The following is a 23852-nucleotide window of genomic DNA, read 5'->3' on the forward strand; positions in this document are numbered from 1 at the left end:
TTTCAATTCATTCAAACTGTTCATGTTTTTAGCAGTTTTTTTTCTACACAGAATTTTTTCTCTTTTTTTAAGTGTGACTGGTTGTGATTGACTATGACTAACATCATCTCAACTCTTGACATCTTTCACAGAAAAAGAAAAAGAGTGAGACAAACCTACAAGAAACAAACAAAAATTTGTTTAGGTTTGGTGATATTGGTCATTAAAAGGCATAATTTCCTGCCCTTTGTACTATAATATTGTGTATTTTGATAAATAAAAGTGTGTCCTCCTTTTAGGTTCATAATTTGTTCTTTGCATTAACTGTTATCAGTCATCATTCAATAGATAGAAGAAAAATCAGACTTTTACATTTTCACAAGCAATTTTTTTTTTTTTTTTACTATAATCTGTGCTCCATATTTTCCCTTCTGCCCTGTAAGATATTGTGTGCTGTGGCCTTTACCAAGCTTAATTTTCCTCCCTCTCTGTCTGCCTCTTTAGCTTGGCCAGCGGCCCAAAGTGTCTTGTAATCCTTGATCTCTGAGGTTCAGTGAATTACCACACACCTAAAAACAGCCGACTCAATAACGGGAAGATTATCAGGACTTCTGACGATGTCAGCAGCAGCAAGAGCATCTGCTGCAGCTTGGGGACGGAGGCCAATCACTGAACGCAGAGACTTTCATAGCCTGAACACTTACCAAAGCCCCCTTCCAATATATCAAGGCATTCATATGCAGCAGAGCAGCCATGGATAGGAAAGATGCAAAAAGTGATAAAAAGGGTGTTCGGGCAGCAACCAGTTCAGAACTGTTCGAAATTCAGTGCAGAGTTGTCTGTGTTTGTTTTATCTTTGATCTTTAACCAGCTTAGAAATGATTGAAAGATTGACAGATCTCCTGTCTTTAAAGCCCTCTTGTACCTGTTTGAATACACTTGTAGCGGCACTGTGGTAGTCTTGGGTTGTGTTAACACACAACAGTATGGTTTAGACTTTGTTTGTGAGAGAGAGTGCATCAAATTAACCACTTTCCTAAGCAGAAGCCATGAAAACCTATAAATCCAGCTTCCATGGCCCATTTGGCTCCTGGACATATGAGTATTGTTTTAGTCAAATAGTTCTGTGAAATTGCTGCTGTTTTTGTTTCTTGTGCCCTCTTGCTCCAGGAAAATGTTTATTTTTTGTATTACTGACTGAAATAGCATGAAGGATGTATACAGTTAGATTTTTTTCTTCTTTTGCAATTTTAACTCATATTGTATTATATTATTTATTTACTTTTGTTTTTTTATTTTGCAAAAATACTCAGTTATAGGTCCACACGTATGCCCTGAAGACACCCTAATGGTGATGTGAAGTGATATGCATATGGAAATGAAATGGCATTTATGTAGCACTTTTCTAGTGTTACGACTCAAAGCACTTTAGACTATAAATCACATTTAACCATTCATTTATACAGCTCTTTGTATCTATTAACACCACCAATTAACCACAGATGCTAGTCTTTGGAGTCTTTTGCTGGAGTACCAAGAGAAAAACCATGCAAGCCTAGGGCAAACACGCAATCATATGCAATACATTTGATATGAGTCTTCATTCAAATTTCAGATAGGGCATTAACCCAGTTAACCTGAATGGCTAAATTTCAATCCACTGGGCACTTGGTGACACTGCATGGTGAGACCTTTTTGTGAGGCTAAATGTTTGGAGAAAGCTGGAATTAAAGGAACACACCCACAAAAACAAAACAAACATAATTTTAAAGTTAATCTTGTGCCTTTACAAGATAGTAGGTTCTTGCATTTCTATAACATATAAATCTTTAGCCCAATTTTTTATTGGTCACTCGAGGAGCAGAAAGATCTGTTGGAGGAAAAAGAAGTTGGGTTAAAAAAAACATGAGCAACTTTTAACTAAGAGATAAGACCAGTAGATTTGATAAACTTGATGCATATTATAAACAGTACCAGTAAAGCCTGTCCTTGCCAGTGGTCAAGTGGTAGAGAATGTCCCTAGTGGACTGAAAGTGGTGAAGAAAGCGAATTTTGCCTGTTCTGCCTATTTTTCTATCACAATAAGGAACAGGATTGTTGGACTTTTTTTTTCTACAGATCTGTAAAAGGTCCACAACTGTTGGGTTGGCTGGTGTGCAATTTAACAAAGTTTTATTTATTTATCTGTGTATTTTTAAAATTTCCCTCAGGTTGCACTGCGATATCTTTGAAGCCTTGTTTACTTCAAAGCACTGCTGTGCCTAAGTACAACCTGTAGTGTAAGGCAGGATGGATTTGATTATAAAGTTTAAAGCTTCATTTGCTATTGCCAGTGTCCACTTCTAAATTGTATGCGCGCTATTCACTACTGTGTTGTAATATACTGGTTGCCGTTATTGGCTAGATTGATTGGGAGATTAGGGAGTGCTGGTTTTTGGTTAGGATAAATCAAGAAAAGCCAATCAGAGGCATAGCAGAGCATTTCATATCTTCACCATTTAAAAGCTTCAACATTTGAACCCATTTAAAATCAACACAAAACAAAAAAACAGAGGATTTACTAGTCCTTATTATAGAGCCATTTGTAGCACAATGCAGCCTAACCTGTATGAAAGTAGTCCTTATAGCCTGGATGTCATTTGGAATCCTATGAAGACTGCAGTTAGTATTTCCTTGACATTCCTATACAGGCTATTATAAGTCATGTTACTCACACCAGCTACCAGAATACTGGACCTTTAGAGTCTTATTATACATTTGCAGTTTTTAATTTCCAGAAGATTACAAAACATTAGTACTGTAAAATAATTTCAGATTTGCCTTTGTTCATCATCAGGTTAATTTGTCCATGTCTTTTGACTTTTTGATTAAAAAAGAATGATCATGTTTTTATGATTATTAATCATATCTATACAATGTGATTTATATTTATCTGTGCTGTCATACACAGCCAAAACATTTCCCTGAAATCCCAGTAGCAAACCATAAAATATTCTTGATTGGAAACTTTGCACCTTTTTTTTATGAACATCCACTGAAGTTAAGTTAAAATTACTGGCTAATTTTGGTGTTACCTAAATCTGCAAGTGTAGTCTTAAATAGCACTCTTTATCATAAAGAGTGTTTATCTTTTCCTGGATGGGCTGCTTGCAAAGTGGTGGAATAAATAAAGAAGGCACTTCTTCATGCACCATTAGACCACCCATTAAGGCCTTATTTGGACTGTAGCTTTATATTCATATTCATAAAAAGGAAAACAAACCAGATTCAAAATTACAGTTAGCAGTTCATGACATTAGTGATTGGCTGGTTTTCATTTGAACTACCTTTAGGTAAAGGTCTACATTTTTTTGGTTAAAATGTTATGTGCAAACTATAGATCATAAGACTTTTCCAGTGACAAAAAGCTAAGGTCAAAATGTTGTCAAAAGAATGTGGAGTTACAAAACAAATGGTCAAAGCCTAACAGGATGAAATTTAAATGTGACAGGGAAGCTGTTGCAGTTTTCTTCTTTGTGAAGAATGTCAGCTGTAGTTGATAAGTAAACAGACAAAAACAGTGTTTGTGGCAAAATACAAAGCCAAAAACCAAAAAACCAAAAACGAATCAACACAATATTGTGTTGTTTTATGTCCACTAAACTCCTGATAGGCTTTATTATTCACAGCATAGTTTCCACTGGGAACTGCTTCCTAAATTAAACATCTTTTCGAGCATTTAGTGCACGTGGACACGATTACAAAGAAAATTAATCAATCCAGTGAACAGTATAACACTGCTCACAAGAGGAAATACAGCTTGTAAAGTAGTGGATTTGTTGCAAAACCATTATCTGGTGATTGTCACTCAATGCATCTATGTCATTTCTTAAGACAGCCCACATCTCAATCGTATTCTTCATGTTTGTGTTTTTATTCATCAACAAGCAGCCTGACAGCATCTTCTCTGCTTATTTCCCTCAAAGGGTCCTGGTTCTGCACGCTTGACGAATCACCTTGCGCCGCAAAAGCAGTAACCTAGCTGAACTTGTCTGTCAGTCAGAAAAATAGACTCTTAGGAGATATTACGCTTCTATACCTGGCTGCTCATTGACTTAGAGCTGTCAGTCTGGATCCAGCTGCTACGCATTTCATTCCAATTTATCAGAGAAGCACTCGCCCATCCTTTCACTTGAATTGACTGTTCTTTTCCTAACTGATGGAGACACGAAGGTGATTATAGCTTTGTATTTACTGCAAGATTTTTTAAAATGCTTCTTCAAATTATGCAAAAGCTCACGTGATGTCACTGTAATCATGCACTAAATTTTCATAATACATTCCTTCACTACAGACAGGCACATTGCAGCCTGTGCATATAATGGAGTACTAATTACATACATCCACTCTCTGCAGTATGGCCTCACTACAATATGTTATATGATGTGTGTGTACATGTGATATCACAATAGTATTTGGCAACAAAATGGTAAAAGAACACAAAGGCTGAAAAAACAAAGCATATAACAAGTACTTTGTCAGGGGACTGGGTCTCTAGCACTTTGGGTTTATTTTGTATTTTTGACTTCTGTTATGCTGGAGTAATGTTAAGTTCTTGTGTTATTATTTAGTTAGTTAGTTAGTTTAGTGTAGTTCATGTTTTATCTATGTCTCCTTATTTATTAATCTTTTCTTGTCTCCTGTGTTAGTCTGACTTGTCCTCTTTGTTTAACATGCTTGTGTCTCCCTTATCTGTTCTCATGTCTTGTGTTGTCATGTCTATGTCCCACTATGTTTCCTGTTTTATTTTGAAAGTCTTGTGTCTCCATGTTCGGTGTGTTTAGTTTGCCTCCCCTGTGGTGTTTGGTTTATTGTGTCACCTGTGTTTCCTCAGGTGTTGCCACTTCCCTTATTACGCTTCTGTATAGCTCTGTCGATAGTCTGTAGTGTTGAGTCGCTTCTATTTCCTCCTTTGGCCAGCTTATTATCCCTGCAGGGTATCGGATGGATAGAGATGTCTATTGCCCGGATCTTGTTTTACCCATTCAGCTGAATCCTCAGGACTTGCCTTACTCTCTGCAGGTATTTGGTTGCGGCTTTCGTAGTGGCCTCTTCATGGCTGTGATTTGCCTGTGGAAGTCCAAGGTACTCATAGTTATTCTCAATGTCTGCAATGTTGCCTTCTGGTAGTACAACCCCCTCAGTTCTCACTAGCTATTCCGTTGTCATTGCTGCAGATCCTCATGGTATGGATCAGTGAATTGGTGTCTTGTTCACTCCTGGTATACAGCTTGATGTCACCAACAGACTAGATGTTGAGTGTTGAAGATTTCATAGGTTATAGAAAACAAACAAACAAAAAAATAATTAAATTTGAAAACATTTATCCATTAAACCAAAGGTACCTATAATATTGGGTCAAACTGAACATGGCATGTTTCCCTTGAGATGCAGACACCTAAAGATGCTTGGAGAGATGAAGACTGTTGCACAGGTAGTCTAGCTCTACCAGGATGACATGTCCATAGGCGAAGCTGCAGAATCTCAAAAGTAGAGATACTGTATGAACACATACTGTACTACAGGAGGAAACCTGAACAGGCCAGGACTGTAGAAGTGTATGTCTGTGAAGGTTCTCAGTCAAGAAGTGTATCAACTGAGCCCCAGGACCAACGTCCGCTTCTTTGTGCAAGAAGGAGCAGACTAAATACTGACACTCCTTTAAGCTGGTTTTATGGTCGAGCAGAGCATGGTCGCTGTCTGCTCCACTCAAAAGCCTACACATTTGTTTTTAGTGAGCTTTGTTCTTTGATGCAGGCAGTGTATAAAGGCTGTGTTAATACTGGTTAGTGGGCCTGTGACCCCAGTAAGGACCCAAGACACTCAGTATGCTTGAGATGGTTTTTATTTACAATTATGTGTGTTTTTTTTCTTTCCTCATCCCCACAGCTTTCCAGCTGTCTCAACCAGTTCCTCTCTCCACCAGGTCCCAGTGTCACTGAAAAAGGGAGAGCGTAATTGTTGAATTGCTTTCAGCTCTGCCCCTTAAGCCCACTGCACCACGTCTCCTCTGCAGCAGAGCCGCAGACCACACCTCTGCCACAGGGCCACTTTTGCTCTTGTTGTTGTTGGTTCATGAGCCAGCTGTGGAGGAGAGCGAAGTTATAGTATACAAAGAACTGAAGCGAAACCAAGAGTTAAAAGCAATGAAAGGTGCGGACTGCAATCCCTGTCTGTGCTTTTTATGCTTTAATTTATGATATTTGAAATTTTTTTCACAGTTCTCCCAATCCTGGTGAACTCCACTATCACTCTAACAATGTGTCCGTCCATTTACACTATCGAAAGTGTACATGGATGGACACATTTGCTGAACCACAAATCTCTTGTTAGTAGGACTTGTGCTCAAGGCCAAGGACCCTGTAAATCCCTGTAAATCTACCCAGAGAACACCAGAAGTGGCTGGTCCACCGCTGGAATTCTGTTCTCTTCACAGATGAGAGCAGGTTCACATAATTAACTCGGAAGATTTTTTTTCTTTTTTTCTTCCCTTTATCATCTTTTCTAGGGTTTATCTAGAAGAGGCATCTGTTAAGTTAAATACAGAAAACTACCCAAAACAATTAACAATCAGCAGCTAAACATCCTTTTAACATTAGAGAATAGAATAGAATACAGTACAATACAATACAATTGGACATGCACAACAAAATTATGGGTGTTCCATGCCAACTGTGCAGGAGTAATAAATATACATATACAGTCTAGAGTAATATATATGAAACAAGAGGAAGCCACACAATACAAAGGCACACACTAGAGAGCAAAGTGCTCTCCATTGGGGATAGGAATGATGGTGGAAGTGTGTGGAGCAGGGGTGGCCTCAAACCAAGCAAAGAAGGTGTTGGGGTTCTCTGCAAGTTTGAGGCTGCTGTTGGGGGTTGGCGGGCTCTGTCCTTTGTAGTTAGTGAGGGTTTGAATAACTCTCTACATCTGGCAGAGGCTGTTGTCGGTGAGGAAGCCCTCTATCCGCCTGTTTGATAGTCCTCCTCAGGTTGGCTCTGGCAGTGCTGTACAGGGAACTGTAACTTAGCCTGAAGACGGAGTTACGAGTTCTGATCAGAGCCTGAACTTCACTCGTCTTCCAAGGTTTTTGATTAGGAAAATCCCAGATGGTTTTAGTCACTGTCACATTTTCTACACAACACTTAATGTAAAAAAAGGAATGACTGAAAGTATCCAGGTCCTGTTGTTCAAAGATGGACCAGTCTGTCAGATCAAAACAGTCCTGTAGCTGGAGGAGAGCATCATCTGGCCATGTTTAATGACTCAGGTGCTTGGAGGGGTCTGTTTCCTGAGGTGGGTGTAGGCAGGGATGAGGAGCAGAGAGTGGTGGTTGGGTTGTCCCAGGTAAGCATGCTTGATGTTAATGTACACATGGTCCAGGGTTCTGCCCCACCCCCAGGTAGGACACTTAACATGGTGGTGGAATTTAGGGAGTACAGATTTTGAACATGCAACTATATGGGCACCTTTTTTGTGAAATTATGTTAAACTTTGATTTTTACAGTTTTTTGGGGTAGAAAAATAAATCGGTCTTCCGTACAAAAAAATGAAAAATGATTTATTCACAATTTTTTGTGTTATTTAGAGAGATTTGCAGGCTATTTTTGCAATATTTATATTTCACATATTTATGTATACAGGTGAAGGAAAATTCAGTAACATTTTCATGATAAACTCTGAAGTTGAAGTAAATGGTACACTTTGTTATGGTCTGGGCCAGCTTGCAGTTTTCCCTTCTTTTTTCCTTTCTCTCTTTTTCCTTTTGGCTTCTTACTCTCAGGTAGAGTTGTGGGCTAGCGTGTTCTCACGCATCCACCTATGGCTCCCTCTGCCTCTAACCTGCTTTTGTGTTTTCCTCCCAGTAATTTTATTCTCTCATTTGTTCTACAGTTGCAAGTCAAAAGGCCATAGGTCTCAGTGTTCTTGGATTCCTGTAACTTTGAGGTGTTTAATGGACACTGCCTCTTAACCTTACATTTGCAAAACAGGTGGTCACGACATTTGCAAATAAACTAACTTACATGTAACTTACCTGCCTGCCCACTCTTCACTAAATCATTCTTGTCTTTCTTAGAATTCTGCCTGCCAGCTAGCTGACCCTGTTCAGTAAATCTACAAGTGAGTCTTTAAACTCAAACTACAAACTTTGCAAAATCTCATCATACTCACCTTATTCACTGCTAGCATCTTTTCTCTTCTGGTACATAACTTCCAACCCCACTCATGTAATGAAAACACTGTCCCATGCAATTCCCCTTTTTTGGCAATAAACCCTTTAAAACTCCTGTCAGTTTTCCGGGGTCCAATTTGCAGTTAAATATGACAGATCTGTACTTGCAGCCATTTCCCACCAAGGTGTGTTGTTAGGTCAACATGGATAAGTTCTCACTACAGTCACTTTGCAGTGACAATAATTGGAGTGACTGTTTGCAAGTCACACGTCAAAGATGATACCAAAAGAATAGTTCCATCCAAGCCATTAATTCTATCTTATCCCAGTTTCCAATTGCCAAATCATCAGCTCAACCATCTATAATAGTAGCTTTGCCAGAACCCCTCCTGTGTGACGCAGCGGGCCTCACGCATGCGTTTGTTGGAGGTAAGTTGGGTCTCTGCAGGGGTTTCCTCTTACAATGCTCTCTATTTTTCAGTTACTCACCTCAAGCATTTGTCAGTGACTACTCCAAAATCTCACATGTAGTAGGTTTACTAGAAGACTGGACACTTCAGTGGGCAGAATGTAATCTGGTGACCAGTCCAAATGAATCTGCCATCTATTGAGTGCTTTTGATTATGAAAAACTTACAAAACACTTGGGGCAAGTTTTAATATCACATTGGTCAAAACTGGGTAAAACAAAGTACTATCAGTACTTACAAAGACAGCACAGTAACAACATTGTAAGAGGTGGAAACTTAAAGGTGAAAGTAATTAGTTATCTCCAAAATACAAAGCATTTAAACTGTAGTCTGGCTAGATAATCATTATTACCTTGCAGGTTGAACTTCACTTTCAGTTACCATGCCAGGACACAAAATATAAAACCTCATTCTAGTCAGTCTAGTCTAGTCTATCCTCTCCAGAAACCATCTGAAATGTGACCTGGTTGAGACACCCAGGACACAGGAAGCACAGAGGTTGAGGGTCTTATTCACCAAGCTCATTTAACTGAACCTGAACCTGACTCTAGTCTAGATACCAGGGAAGATGTGTTAGTTTCCCAGAGACAAGCAAATCCGTTACAGCCTCTTCTGTCCCTAGCTGCCCCTTGTCACACATAGCTCTTGATTTTGTATTTGGTTTTTCTGCTTCAGAGGGTAATATAGTCATTCTATCATCGACAGATTTCCTTAGCAATACATTTGATACCCCTGGCTAAACTACTCACAGCCATAGAAATAGTAAACCATGTTTTTTTCCTCACATGGAGTCCCTTCATGTAATTGTCTCAGAAGGTATCAGCTGTTTTCTCATATTTGGCAAGCTTTTAGTGAGGTGCTTGAAGCTAAAGTTAGTCTTAAACTCAGGTTTTCATCCAAGAGCTTGAGGTCGCTTTACACTGTGTCATTTCATCAAAACCCAGCCACGTGAAGCTCCCATCTGCCCTGGAACGAGTATCCATATGATGCATTGACCTCATAAGTAACTGGTCTCTCCATTTGAGATTTCCCTTGGTTACAGGTACAAAATGTGAAAGTCACCTTATTACCGAAAAATGGAAAGAAACAGAACAACTTCGAAAGATCTATAGTTACAAACTAAATATTTTATTGCTATTACAGCTGATGGATGTGTAAGCATCAGAATAGCATCATTTTTAAACATCTCGCATGTGTTCACACTGAAAACTAAAAAAAAATTTCAATGGTACAGTCAAAAGTGTTAATGCATTGTATTAGTACATAGAAAATAATCACATGCCTGCTTTAGAAAATACTGATTTTTGTTCTACAATAAATTAAGCCCTCATTTGAGTGTGAGCGATAAGTGGCAGGGACTGTGCCCATGGAGCACAACCAGGATCAGCTCAAAGCATTTACACAGGTCCACCCTTCTATGTGCCTACTTCTCCCAGGAGAGCTGGTAAGGCACTAAATGACAGTTCAGAGTACCCAACCTTCTTGGAGTCACTTTTGGATTGCTGAAGAGTACTTTATCAGAGTATAGTACTTTGCCGTCCTCTGTTCTTTGTGGGGGACACTCATGTGGGCAACAACAATGTAACCTGGAGGGGTGTAACTGGAAGGAAATGCCTGCTCGATCTGAACCCAAGTGGTGTTCTGTTATTGGACTTCTGTGCCAACCACAGATGGTTGATGCTCATAACACCATTTTGGAGCATAAAGGTAAACTGGACACACTTGGTCATAGGTTGATGAGTGATTTTGTAATCTCCCCAATCCCCCTGACAAGCTGTAATGGAATTATAGTCTGGGGATTAGGGGAATAACTCGTCTATCACTGGTGTTGATGTCACTGAAGTTGTTAAACCACTCTTTGGTGTCAAATTCCTTGGGGTGGATGGGTTTTCCTTTGAATTCCTCTAGGCTCTGGATGTTGTATGGGTTTCCTGCATGGGAATTTGCCCACCAAGTTTAAATGTGGTTTGTGAGTTTAGGGAAGTCATTTAATGACATCCCTTGGGGTATCCTGTCAGGGGTGCTTCAAGAGTATGGAGTGGCTAGCCAATTGCTATTGACTATTTGGTACATAAAATGAGTTGAGTCTGGGACGAATTGCTACCCTTAGTGGAGAAGTTTAAGTATCTAGGGGAGTGAATGGGGTGAATAGACGGACTGGTGTCCCATTAGTGGTGGTGCGGACACTGTACCAATCTGGTGTGGTGGAAAGTAGAACAGAGTGTAAAAGAAGAAGCTGTGCTTTACCTGTCGATCTACATTCCTACCCCTACCTTTGGTCGTGAGCTCTGAATAGTAAGCAATTGAATGACATTTGTATACAGGACACACAGCAAAAATAAGCTTCCTCCAAAGGGTAGCTGCAGTGCTTCCACATCAAAAGAGCAAGTTTAGTTAGTTTGGGCATCTTACTAGGTTGCCTCCTGGATGCTTCCTGGGTAAAGGCTTCGGGGTAGGATGCTACAGGGTAGCCCAGGATACACTTAGAGATTATATCTCATGGCTAGCTTTAGAACACCTTGGTGTTTCTGCGGATAGCTTTAAGAGGTTTCCAGGGCGGTGGGATGTCTGGGCTTCTGTATTCTTGTAGAATGATGGCCATGTGACACAAACCCGAAGAAGTAGCAGAAAATGGATGCTTTTATATTTTCCACCAAAAAACTGTGCAATTTTCATCATATATTTTCTTGCAGAAAATATATTTTAATTTAAAAAGATAACTTGAGTTGTCCAATTTCATCCCATAACCAGAACTCAGTAACCTCCTATGTAAAAATTACAAAGTATTAAGTTGTGAAAGGTAAACATTGCTTATGGAGCATGTAGCCACACATCTGAAAGCATATTGATTTGCTCTCCTGATAGTTAAATTGTATTATAACATCTGCTTGCAGATGTTATGGATGTTTTAACCTCCTATGTGTTAATTTCCAAAGAGAAGTTAACACATAGACTCACATAGCACATATGGATATTTTTTTACCATTACACATGAGGCAGTCAACACATTTTCCATGGCCATACTTATCTTAGATAATGGATATGTTATATTAAATTTGGTGTTCATTCAAACTGATTTTTAATCACCATATCTCAGTCAATTTTAGTTCATTGTCTTTTTTGATTAATATTTCCCTTGCTTTGATTTCAGTCCAGCCTTAATCACTTTTGTCAAACAAATGTGCTGAATATGAAGTCTCACTATTTGCATCTGCATTTGTAACTGGACAGTGTTGGAGTTCTAGATCCTGATAGTACAGGGTCTGTGTGGTTAGATCAATAGATAGGTCATTTTAATCCCATAAGAGCCTAACTGCGAAAACTGAGTAATATTACCAGCTCTGCTATAAGAAAGCTCTATTGATTGTGTGGTCAATATCAAAGAGCAAATATCAAAGGCTGTGCATGAAGCACCTGCGAGATGGACTGTTTTTGCCAAGCATTTAAAAGGACAAAAAAATGATTATAGTCTATATCTGTTTTTTCTTCCAGCAGTTGATCTTTTCTTTCCCCTGCACCAGCGTATCCTTGTTTAAGTATTAGGTTTCTGACTCACATATGGTAGGAATACTATCATAGACATCTATGTTTGATCTGTTCTTTATGCTAAATCGAATAGATCACAAGATGATAAGCCTTAAGTCTCTGATTTTGACAACTCCTTATCACACTGTGCAGGCCTGTTTTTGTTTAAATTCTGAGATTTTCTAACATAAGTGCAGATCTGAGATACAATGCTTAGCAAAGAAAGTTTTTAATTTTACAGTGCTCACAAGACAGCACTGGATGACAAACCCTAGAACAGAGGAACTAAGCTTAGAATGCTGTAGGTAGAAGCTCCTACAAGGGCAAGGGTACTTGAATTCCCAGACTTTTGTAACAATCTCTGTTTAGAGGTGGACCCAAATGCATATTAAAGGATGCAAGCAAAACACAAAGTGAGTTTTATTTAAGCTGATAGCAAGTCCAGGACAAAAATTAAACCCAAAGGTAATAAATCCAAATAATCATGAAACAAATAGGTCCTGGGAATACAGATGGGGTGCAAAAAAACCAACAAAAAAACTCAGAGGAGCAAAACAAAGATCACAGCTGTCAATCAGACAAAAACAAATAAGAACACAGATTCTGATGACGAATTAGGGATTGGAAACAGCAGGGGAATGAGACACAGGTGAAAATAACCAAGACAATCAGACATAAGTGAAGCTAAAACAATACACCAGAGAAAAACATGTATCACAGTAAAATAAAGATTTCAAAAGACACATACTTTATACAGAGACAATAACACTCTTGTTAAACAAGAGACGATAAGGCCTCACCACCATGGGAAGCAGAGCTCTCAGCTGCTCTGCTCCCAGGCTGTGGAACTCTCTGCCCCCAGAAATAAGAAACATTGGTTCTCTCCCACAGTTTAAATCCCAACTCAAAACTTATCTGTTCAAATCTGCATATTCACTGTGAATCCACTGTTTGTTAATTTTATCTTGTGCTTTTATTTTATTGTTCTTATTCTGCCATTGTTTTACTAAGTGTTTTATCCTATTGTAAAGTGTCCTTGGGTGACTTGAAAGGCGCTCATAAATAAAATTTATTATTATTATTATTATTATTATTATTAATAAACATGACAACACAGACAATAATAAAACCTATACAGCACGAAGGCATAAAAGAGAAAAGGGGAAACAAAAGGGAACTTAACACACCAGGAATACAAATTCAAAAAGGAACTGAAAACAAATGAACGTATAACAGAAAACAGCAGCAACAGCATAGCATAGAACAGCAGTGAAATGAAACAGTAACCACAATGAAATAAATAATAATTCAGAACTCGAAAACACAAAACCCAAGAAACATAGCCCATTATTCTAGTGCATTTAGTATTCAATCATATAAATAGACAGAGACAGATAGTATGACATCCCAACATCCTGGCCTGTTTATTTATTTATTTTTTTTGTATTGTCTGCTTTATACTTTATTAGATGTACTAGAGATTGTGTTTGGGGTGTATTTTTCTCATTGAGTCCAATTGTTGTTTTATTAAAAAACAAAACTCTACAATTTTTTTACAATTAAACCATTGCAGTTACAAAATGTAGGGTTAGATTATTTTCAGTGGTCCTTTGAGGTACAATCACTTCCATGTGACGAGCATCTAGTCTTCTGGTTCCTTGATCTCCTTCCTTAAAAGTAATGGCATGGTCAAATACCTGCCTTCAATCTTTTGCTACCTTTTGTAGCAATGATACACAAAATCAAGGCTCTGTTGTACAAATTAAGCTTGATGTTTAAAACGTCCAAAAGTGCATCTGTTGTTTATAGTAAACAGCACAAGTACATATATCCACAGAGTGAAAAGGCAAGGTTGCGATAAATAAACATAAAAATCGCTACATTTCACACCACACAAGGTATAATTTCTACACAAAAATCATACTGGTGCAAATATTCATGAAGAAACATGCTGAAACAAAGCCCATAACTATATCTGTTGAGAATCTGTCAGTTGCCTTTTTTCCCCTTTCAAAGTGGCAGCAGTGTCCAGTCACCTGTGAAACCAACAGTCCATTTACACATAGTGTAGAATGGCTGATTTCATGCTGACCTGGCTTTGCAGTGCACTGGCATGTTCAGATGCTCTCAAGGGTTAGATGATGCGTTGTTTCCTAGTCCACAAGGGCTTGGAAATGACAGAGCGTCCCTGCTTTAAAAAGAGATAACCTTCAGCATATTCCACTTTCTCTGTGTGTGTGTATGTGTGTGTGTTCTCATTTGATTGTATGAGACCTGGTGTTCTGTTTGTGTGTTGGTTACATGCTATATTTTGGCAAATGCTGCTGAAAGACATATTTTGGCAGCAATAAGCATATTTATTTTTGTTCAGTGACCTCAAGGTCTGACTTATCCTTGAATTCTTACTCTATTGGAAGAAGATCTTGTTGTTCTTCACTCAATAGCAGAGCTTGCATTCGCTCATTGGTTTAAATATTCCAGGCACAGGCATCCATATCATGTAAGTTGACATAACATAGATGAGAGCATTTAATTGTCTTTCACATAAGTTTTTGCATTTTTGTGTGGAAAACATACATTTAAAATCAACCTTTAGATTCATATAAGATCTAAAAGGCTTCATGCAAAAAAAGCGCTTTGATTACTTGAGCATATAATTAGGTTGAAAATGTGATGGATAAAGACACAGTGTTTACCATTTTGCTTCTAAATCAACACAGTGCATTTTAAATCAAACAATCAAGATGTGATTGAAGTGGTGACTTTGAGCCTTAATTCAAGTGGTTTTTACAAAAAAAATTGCATTAAGTATTTAGGAATTAGAGGCCTTTTTATACACCTATATCTACCTATATACAGAAGCTCAGAAAACATGTAATAACATGAAAACAAGCCATCACAATGCTCATCAGTCAGTTGTCTACTTACCCCTGAAAATGAGGAAATACCCTTAATTTATGAAAGGTTAATGCATTTTTTTTTTTTGGAAAAAAACCCTTGAATTAAAGCTGAAAATCTTCATTGTCTGATTTTAAAAAATATAAACATTGTGGTGGTATATAGAGAAAAACTTACAAAAAAAGTGTCTGTTTCCACCAAATTATTCAAATAACTGTATAGTTCCAGAAAGTCATTGCCAATGGCTCATATCACAGCCAAGGATAGACAGAGTCAAAATAAAGAAGTATAGATCTCCAAGTCACAGAACGAGGTCACTGCAGTTAAAGGATAATGAGGCTTATTACACCCAGGGTCTTATTTTTATTGCCAAATTAATGACCAGCATCTGGATGCACCTCAAGATCAACTCTGCCCACAAAAAAAGCACTTTTATGAGTAGAAAGTGGTATTTTCTAATTGAATCTAAACAATTTGAACAATCTTGTGAGCTATAATTGTGTAGAGCAAATTTGAACTGTTTGGAAAATATAAGTTTCAGTTTGCAGATCCCAAGTAGGGACCCTATGTAAGTATGTAATGCAAGTGCAGTGACCTTGCCACAGCCTGTTATGTATTTATTCATGTTATTATTTACACATGGTAATTGTCATCTATTAATGACAGCACAGTACCTTGCTGATACACACAAAAGTGAGATACAGCTGATTAAAAAATGATGGCTTACTATTTAGATGCATCTCATTACCTTAACCATGTTGTGATTGAAACAGATTTAGGTACCCCTCCCTTTTCAGCTATCCCATGTCATCAACCATTGAGTCATTCTGATCTCTCAGTAGCTAAATTGCTTTACCCGTATTAGATTGGATAACTGCTAAAAGACTGTGATTAGGACATGAAACACACAGCAACTTGCATTCTGGCACCAGCCACAATTAGTTACACAGTCCGTGTCTAAATATTTATCAAAACAAGTTAAAACATAAAACACACTGCATCCAAATGTAGCCCCTCTCAGCAAACTGGGACCCAGAGCATATTTGTCATTCTAAGAATCCTTACTTTTGCAAAACAATAACCATTAAAAAAACACTAATGAAATGTAACATGGCTGAAATTTTTTTCTCAGTAGTTTTTTTATGTCTTGAGAATTAAAGGTTAATTCTAAATGACTTCATCTGGAATATTTCAATACATAGGTTTTGCAGGATGAATTTAGTTATCCTGCAAAATTTAGTTGATTAGTTATTTAGTTATCTGATCTGTGTGTTCACGTATGTTGCGGACAGCTATAAGTTTAACAATTGCTCATATTAGATTGAGATGTGAGGTTTTGTTTGGGTTTGTTTTGTTTTAATTTCCATTATATAATTTTATTATTTTTAAAGTCTTAGCCAGGAGCTTTGACTTAGTGCATGGAGAAGAAAGCTTCCAGTCTTACTGGACTTGGTGTTTTTCTTTTTGGTGGAAGTGAGACGCCATCAGAACCAAAAACAGCAATATTTACTAAAGCTGCCAATTTATTTTTTGCACTTCTACAAACAGCAGTACTTTCATCCATGGACAGATGGGGATCTTTATAGTATGGCACCAAGGGGTCCTGAATTTTAAAGCAAAAAATTTCCTTCCTCAGCAGCAGGCGACACATGGTTCCCTAGGTATGTTTTCGTTTAGTGTGGTGTTATGTGCACCTCGGTGCACTGGTATATCTACCATCCGGTTATTTTTTATTTTTCTCGCTCTTATTAATCTGCTCTCTCCTCTCCGATTTGTCTATAGTTCTGATTGGCTGCAGAGGTTCATGTGCACACATAAAGTCAGAGAAGGCAGCTTTCCCTGCCCTCTGTCAGCATTATTCCTCTTTTAGCAGCTTTATTTCTGTTTTATTAGTTGGTTTTTGGAGTTACCAGCAGTCCCATTTTCAATTTTGATTTCATAAGTTTAGTTTGCTAACATTAGTTTAGTGAAGAAGCCTGAACCTGACTGGCTGTTACGTAGGTGTTTTTTCCCTTTTTTCTTCCTGTTTTGATTGTGTTGCTGGGGCTCTCGTCTCCCTTCTTTGTGTTTAGTCTATGCAAGTAGTTATTTTTTTGTTTTTGACAAAAAAAGAATGAGAGAACAGTTCTCATTGTCACACTCCAAACATGCATCGTGAAGCACAAACATAAAGCAGCTGTTGCATTTGTGGCGTTCAGCTCTGGCGTGCTCTTACAAGTGATCCAAAAAATATTCATTTTATGGACAAAAATGTGACTTCAATCGAAGGAAATACTTTACATTGAAATGCCTGTATATCACAAAATTATAGCATTACAAAAGGTCACAAAAGATCCCACTGGGTTTCTGACATAATCTTGGAGGTCAGGACATACAGTCTCCTATTCTGATGCTGAGTATCGATCAACTACAGAAAGCCTGATATGTGCCTTTCATGGCAATCTCTGTAATCGCTCTAGAAGACATGTCTGCTGTCTTGTTGCCTGCTTCCTCCAAGGGTAAAAGTCACCCAATTTCACCATGTAATAATACCTCAATTACCTTACAATAAAGAGCTAAGATGCCACAACTATGAAACTATTACTGGCAGAAATGACATCTGAGAAAGTCATCTTCCACACAACTATTTATTGCGCTCTGTAAATGGTGAACATTTTCCAGTTTTCTTTCCTGTGATCAGATGAAATGATAAAAGATGTGAATAGAAAGCAAAGTGCCTGAAAGCTGCAGCAACACTCCACCTTCACAATAGCGACATTAGTCGCATAAAACTGATGGACAAGTGTTGAAAAAAATGCACATATACGTGTATGATAGTGCCAAATTTCTAAACTCTGATGTTGCCTAGCATTACAAAAAAAAATGTTTTGTGGCTTTTGGAGTGTGGAGCTGTGTCCGTGTCCTGTCACCTCACTCAGCCTCGGAGATAAAAACCCTAATCGGAACATAATTAGGCACAGTCTTTTTGTAGAAGCCATAGGAAAGAAGCATCACCAGCTAATGTCAATAATTCTGTCACTGCATCCAAGGTTCTGTCTCTGGAAATTACATAACATTAATAATGTGTAATTACAGGGAAAAGATTGAAGTGTCACTGTGCTGAAAGGAGAAATTAAATGCTTCCCAGCAAGAGTGGATGTAATCCTGAGACATGCTCTCAGTGAGGGATGGCTTCATCTGGCTTCACTTGCCTAAATTACGGAGTTTTGTCGAGTCGCTCTTGATATGCGTTTGTGGTCGCTCAGCTACTTGATTTCTTGATGTCTGACTGACTGATACGGTTTCACTTGTAGTTGCAGGCTGTCAACAATATTTACAAGTTACAGGCATTATTTATGAGCGCCACAAGGAGTAACAGCCAGAAAGATGTGTCGATGATTCAGTCCAGTACATTTTAATTAATGTTTACAACATTAATTATTTTAAAAGGGGGCTTTTTAGGCTCGTTTTAAGCTCGATATTTTTTATTCTTGAGCTATAACAAAGTTTCTTTGCATGATTCTCAGTTCCAAATAATCCTCGTTTATCTGTGTTGAGCTTCTTTCCCTTTAAGGGCATCTTCATTTTAAGAAGATTTTTGTGTGATATGCGCCTCTCATGAAACTAATAAGTCTGTGTGCCCACAGCAAATTGTCCACACAGAGCCTGGTGTTCTTGTGTTTACAGTCAGATGATACAATTCACACCAATCCAAGACAAGTGGATACTTGCAGGTTTTAACATGGCTTTTTCATAACCATTTAATCATGAAACGTCCTCCACTGATTACTTACATTGAGACAGTTAGTTTTTGTATTCAGGTTTTCTGAAATACGAAATATCTGTTGGACATTTCTGTAAGATAAACACCTAATAATACACCGAAATACACCGTCTTATTTCTGCCAGGATGAAAAAGACAGAAGAAAAAACAAAACAAAAAGAATTTAATTTTGGAAGATACGGTTTTTTTTGTTTTTAAATTTTGAAGAGAGCCGTGCATGTAAATGCATCTACAGCAGTCTTCTGTATTTCTGTTGGATAAATATTGATGCTGAGTGTGAACTGTGAGTTTTGTTGTTTAACTGATAGGTCTCTAAAAAGTACTAACCTACTGAGGTTTGGATAAACAAGCATTTTGAAGCAATGCTTAAAGACAACTTTGGTATATATTACAAAAATAATTAAAAAGAAGTTGTTTAATATAATAGCAGTATATGTAAGAGGCATGCTACAGTTGTCTCTGTGGAGAAAAAAACAGTCAAATAGTCTCTGTTTTAAACTTGTAGCAAAACATTTAGAGCTCTTCTTGAAGTAACTTTCTCCTCACAACAGTTCGTATTCAGATAATTTTTAACTAAGCCATTTCATAAATCTGTATTTCTACATGATAAGCCATTCTGTTGTGGTTCCTATTAAATGTGCTGGCTGTCTTGTGCTTTTGTGTTTCCCTCTGTGTTATCCTGTCTGTGTCATCATGTTTAGTAGTACCCTGGGAATATACCGAGCGCAGCTGTGTCATGTTCCAGCTCCAACATGGTGGACTTGATCTCACCGTCCAAAACAATGCTGGAGATTGTGCCAGTCTTGTCACCGGGAGTGCATTTCAGAAGCATCCCAGAGGCAGCTCTCCACACCTGCACAGAGTTGGGGAGGAGGTCAGAAATAGAGGCGCTGTTTAATTTTCAAAATAAAGGACCCATGCAGACTAAACACGCCACTTGTGAAATGTTCCTGGTGTGTTCTGAACCTATGGAAGCATAACTGTGACATAAACAGTGTATTCTATTAGTTAGTCTTTGCCTCAGTCTTAGTAAATTGTCTTTTTGTTACTTCATGTTTTATTTTGAAAGTTGGTCATCTCATGTGTGGTTGTTTTTTACCTCCTGCTTCTGTTTATTTTACTCAGTTATGTTTGAGATAGTGAGGCAACTTGAGAACATTTCCACAATCATGCTTTACATAGGAAATTATGACCTCTTTTTTTGGACTGAAAAAGCTATTTTTGGTGTGCACCAAACATGTTACTGCCAAACAATTCACTTTTGTTTGATTTTGTCACATTTTTCCATATAAGATTGGTCATTGTAGTTTTTGCTTCTCCAAGGCAGATAAACACTGCTCAATCTCTTTGTGATTGTAGACAATACACTGTAACACCAAAAAGCTGGGTTGAGGCTGTTATTGATCCAAGCTCATGGACACTGATAATGTTTTTCCCTGAAAACCTTAGAGAGCACTTTAGACTTTAACAATGATGCCATACACTTCAAAATCATAAATATCTCAGTAATAAGATGGGTACCACCAGTCACTCCCCACAGTGATTTTCAGCCCCATATCTGGATCTGCTGATTCTAATTTTGTGAACCTCAAGGTGTGATACATATGCAGGTTTACTTACTTTGTGCTGTGCATTAAAGTACACATTACATTTGTTTTTAAAAAGGAGATTAGTTTGGAACATTTTTTTGTTTCACTTTGTGGCTTTCTGTCAGATCCTGCAACCTAATCTAGTCCAATTTAATATAATCAGATTTGAACTAAAGTCATTTAATAATTTAAAAGCAGCTTATCAATATCAGCTGAACTGTATCACCTCTGAAATGTACTTGTGGCGATACAAACGATACGCATCCCTAATACAAATCTTAAACAACAGAGACATGGACGGAGTACTTTCGGATTATCATGCAACTAGCCAACACACCCCAATTGCAAATTCTTTCTAACTATCTGGTTTTCACAGTTATTTCTTTTGTGAATCAGACTACTGCTCAAATGAAACAAACGACACACCTGTGCATTGGTTTCTTGCTCCAGACAGAAGAACTAAAGACAAGATAGTTTCGTGGGTCACAATAATCAATCGTGAAACAAATCTACCTTATCTGCTGACTTTTACATTGAACTTTTAATGACTAAAGCACCTGTTCAGAATCAAAGTGGTTGCCAGGACTTCTGTGTTGCATTGCAAAAGCTCTCCAGCTCAAACTAAAGGTCCCTGTATATTATCTGGTGGCCTAATTACTTGCAGTGGGTAAAGGCTGTGACCTCATCATTATTATTAGGGTGCAGATATTTCTGCATACTTTGGTAAAACCAAAGGCTAACAAAAGATACACAAAGGTTAAGGATGGAGGTGAAACGTATATAATGGATGACCAAAACAAATAAACAAACGATGAACCCCGCCCCCAATAATTAACTTCCAAAACAAGGATGTAGTCATGGGTGTAATATTGATTCCCTTTCTGGCGTGTTTTCTAGCTGGAAATGCAGCTTTCTTTTTATACACACCTACTGTTTTCTGTTATCTATCTCTCATTTTGTGTTTTTGACAATGCTATCATAGATATAATTCAAAGCCCCTATGTGGCAAAAGTACACCTGCTCCCTCAGAAAGAGCAGCACAACAGCATCCTTGGAGAGCTGCTCTGCCACAGAGAAAGCTCCTGAGAGGGCGAGCACTGATAAATCTCACACATTTCCTCTGTGATGTGAGAGAGACCTAAAGAGGAAGGCACTTCATCACCGAGAAAGGCTCTCTCCGATCTGCCTTCAGCACTTCTTGCCTTAATACAGAAGAGGAAATGGCACTAATAATGTTTTCGGGCATGTTTGGTTTTGGGGAAATGGTTTCATATATCAGTTTCATGGGAGATGGGGGAAGGGGTTGCTGATGTGGATGCCTGATTACAACAGGAAATGCTGCGTTGAAGAATTTCCCTTTTTTTCCGATAAGGTCTCTGAATTATCCTTGTTGTCTCTTTTATTACCCACTGCAATATGAAATTTCACTCGTCTGCTTTCTATGCTTTTTTATGCCTTTTTATTTTTGACAGAATCATAAAACATTTCAGCACAATGGGATTTTGAGAGGATTGCCAATATTTGCGCTGACATGTCTCCTCCAAAATAGCTGTTTTCAAACATCATGCACCACACACTGATTTGGAGAAAAGCTCCTGTTAACTTTATTGTTCTGTTTATTTTTTGAATCAAATGGCTCTCCGGTAACATTCTCATATACTTGTAAGGATTTATCAAATATATACAGTGTGATCCTGCTCATTATGTGACTCTGCTGTGGTGCAGAAACTCCAGGAGGAGAAGTCTTTGTCAGGAGTTTTGTTTCTCATTACCCAGAGGGCTTCAGCGCTCCATATTTCTTCTGCAGCAAGTCCCCAGGTTATACCAGTGTTATTCCTTTATTGCCTTCCCCTCCCTCCCAACTAAAAAACACCGTTGGCATTGATTAAGGTGCGCTAAGAACCTGCTTATGTGTTTAAATTATCTGTGCCTAATGCTTGGGGCAAGCGTTTGCAGCAGTGCCCTGGGACCGCATTATTCCTGTGATGGAAATTCTTTGAGGATCACAGCTTTGCATCCTATTTGGTTGCATTGCCGTGAGAGATGCCACAGGGCTAGAAGGCCATTATAAATACAGTGATTAATTCTGAAGCTTTGATAGATGGAGTAAAAGGAGATCAAAAGTACAGAAAGAATCCACGATAACTTGGATTACATTGTTTAGGCTTACACTGTTTGGATCTTAAAGCTCTCTATATGCTCAAAGAGCCTCATATTAACACTTAATGTTGAAGAACGTCAGCTTGCCTTGTATCATTTTGCAATTTCAAATCATTGAATGCACTGCAGTGAGCCAGATTTCTTTGTTAAAGTTTGCACACTCTAAACTTACAGCACTCGTAGCTCTGTAGAGCTGAATCATCCCAAAGAATGTAAAAGCAGTACAATTGCCTTTTATTTCTGATATCCCAATGAAGTAATGAGGTTTTATACAGTGGTCCCTTGCTATAACGCGGCTCATCTTTCGCTGCCTCGCTGTTTCGAGTATTTTTTTTTTGTGCAATTTTGCATGCTTTTTTTAAAAAAAAAAAAATTAAATAATATTTATTTTTACAGCGCATTGTGTTCTCTGTCATGATTGGCTATAGACCATTGTCAACCAATCTCCTATGTAAATGAGGGTAAATTTGACTCTTGTCAAAATTTACATAAATCTTCAGTCGCTAGCAGTGTGACTCTGAAGTGCTGTACTGTATGTTTATATGTTTTCTCCCCAATAAACATATTAATGTCGATGAAACGTTTCGCACTGTCAAAGGCACCTGGGGTAGCACCCAAAAGGCAGAGGAAGATGCTAACCATCGCACAAAAAGTTCTTCGACAGGCTAAAGGAAGGTAGAAGTTCACTGGATTATAAGGCGCATTAAGCAAAACAAAACAGTCAGATAAGTCAAACTCATTCTTCTTGCTTCCTCTGCTTCCGTACCATTGATTCATTAATGTTGAATTCTCTCACAGCTGCTCTATTCCCATGTTCTGGACCTAAAAAAAGGGTTTGATCTTTGGTTTCATTCTATAATAGTGGACTTATTTTCCTACGAAGGTTTGAACTTTGAGAGTGAAACAAAAGAGAAAAGTATGAAAATATACAAATAAAAAATTTAATCCATTCATTCATTCATTTTCTTCAGCTTGGGGCAAGATACAGGGTACTCTTTTGACAGCTAACTGGTCTTTCGCAAGGCTAACACAGAGACACAACCATTCAAAATCACATTCACAACAACAAACTGAGAGTCAGCAGTCAATATTCAGAACTTTAGACTTTTGGAGGAAGTCAGAGAACACAGACACAAGGGAAACATTTGGTGAATTTTAAAACCAGGATGTTTTTGTGGTGAGGCACTAACCACTGCAGTACTGTACTCACAATTAAAGACTCAATTAATTTAACAGATTTTCTTATTAATTTAT

At 38.0% G+C, this 23852-nt stretch overlaps 1 long non-coding RNA gene across 3 annotated transcripts in view; it reads left to right on the top strand.

Moving 5' to 3' along the window:
- LOC146526160 (uncharacterized) overlaps positions 1 to 22956 on the top strand; it is a 52324-nt gene extending 29368 nt beyond the window's left edge. For 2 of the 3 annotated variants that reach the window (XR_014874124.1, XR_014874123.1), the window contains exon 3: positions 484 to 13278. This is a non-coding gene — a long non-coding RNA (uncharacterized LOC146526160). Of the gene's footprint in view, positions 1 to 483; positions 13279 to 19550 lie in introns of those variants that run through there. The other variant, XR_014874125.1, reaches the window with a different exon arrangement.
- Positions 22957 to 23852: the final 896 nt, after the last annotated feature.

This window comes from Neolamprologus multifasciatus, chromosome 1, assembly GCF_963576455.1.
Source record: "Neolamprologus multifasciatus chromosome 1, fNeoMul1.2, whole genome shotgun sequence".
Classification (NCBI taxonomy): Eukaryota; Metazoa; Chordata; class Actinopteri; order Cichliformes; family Cichlidae; genus Neolamprologus; species Neolamprologus multifasciatus.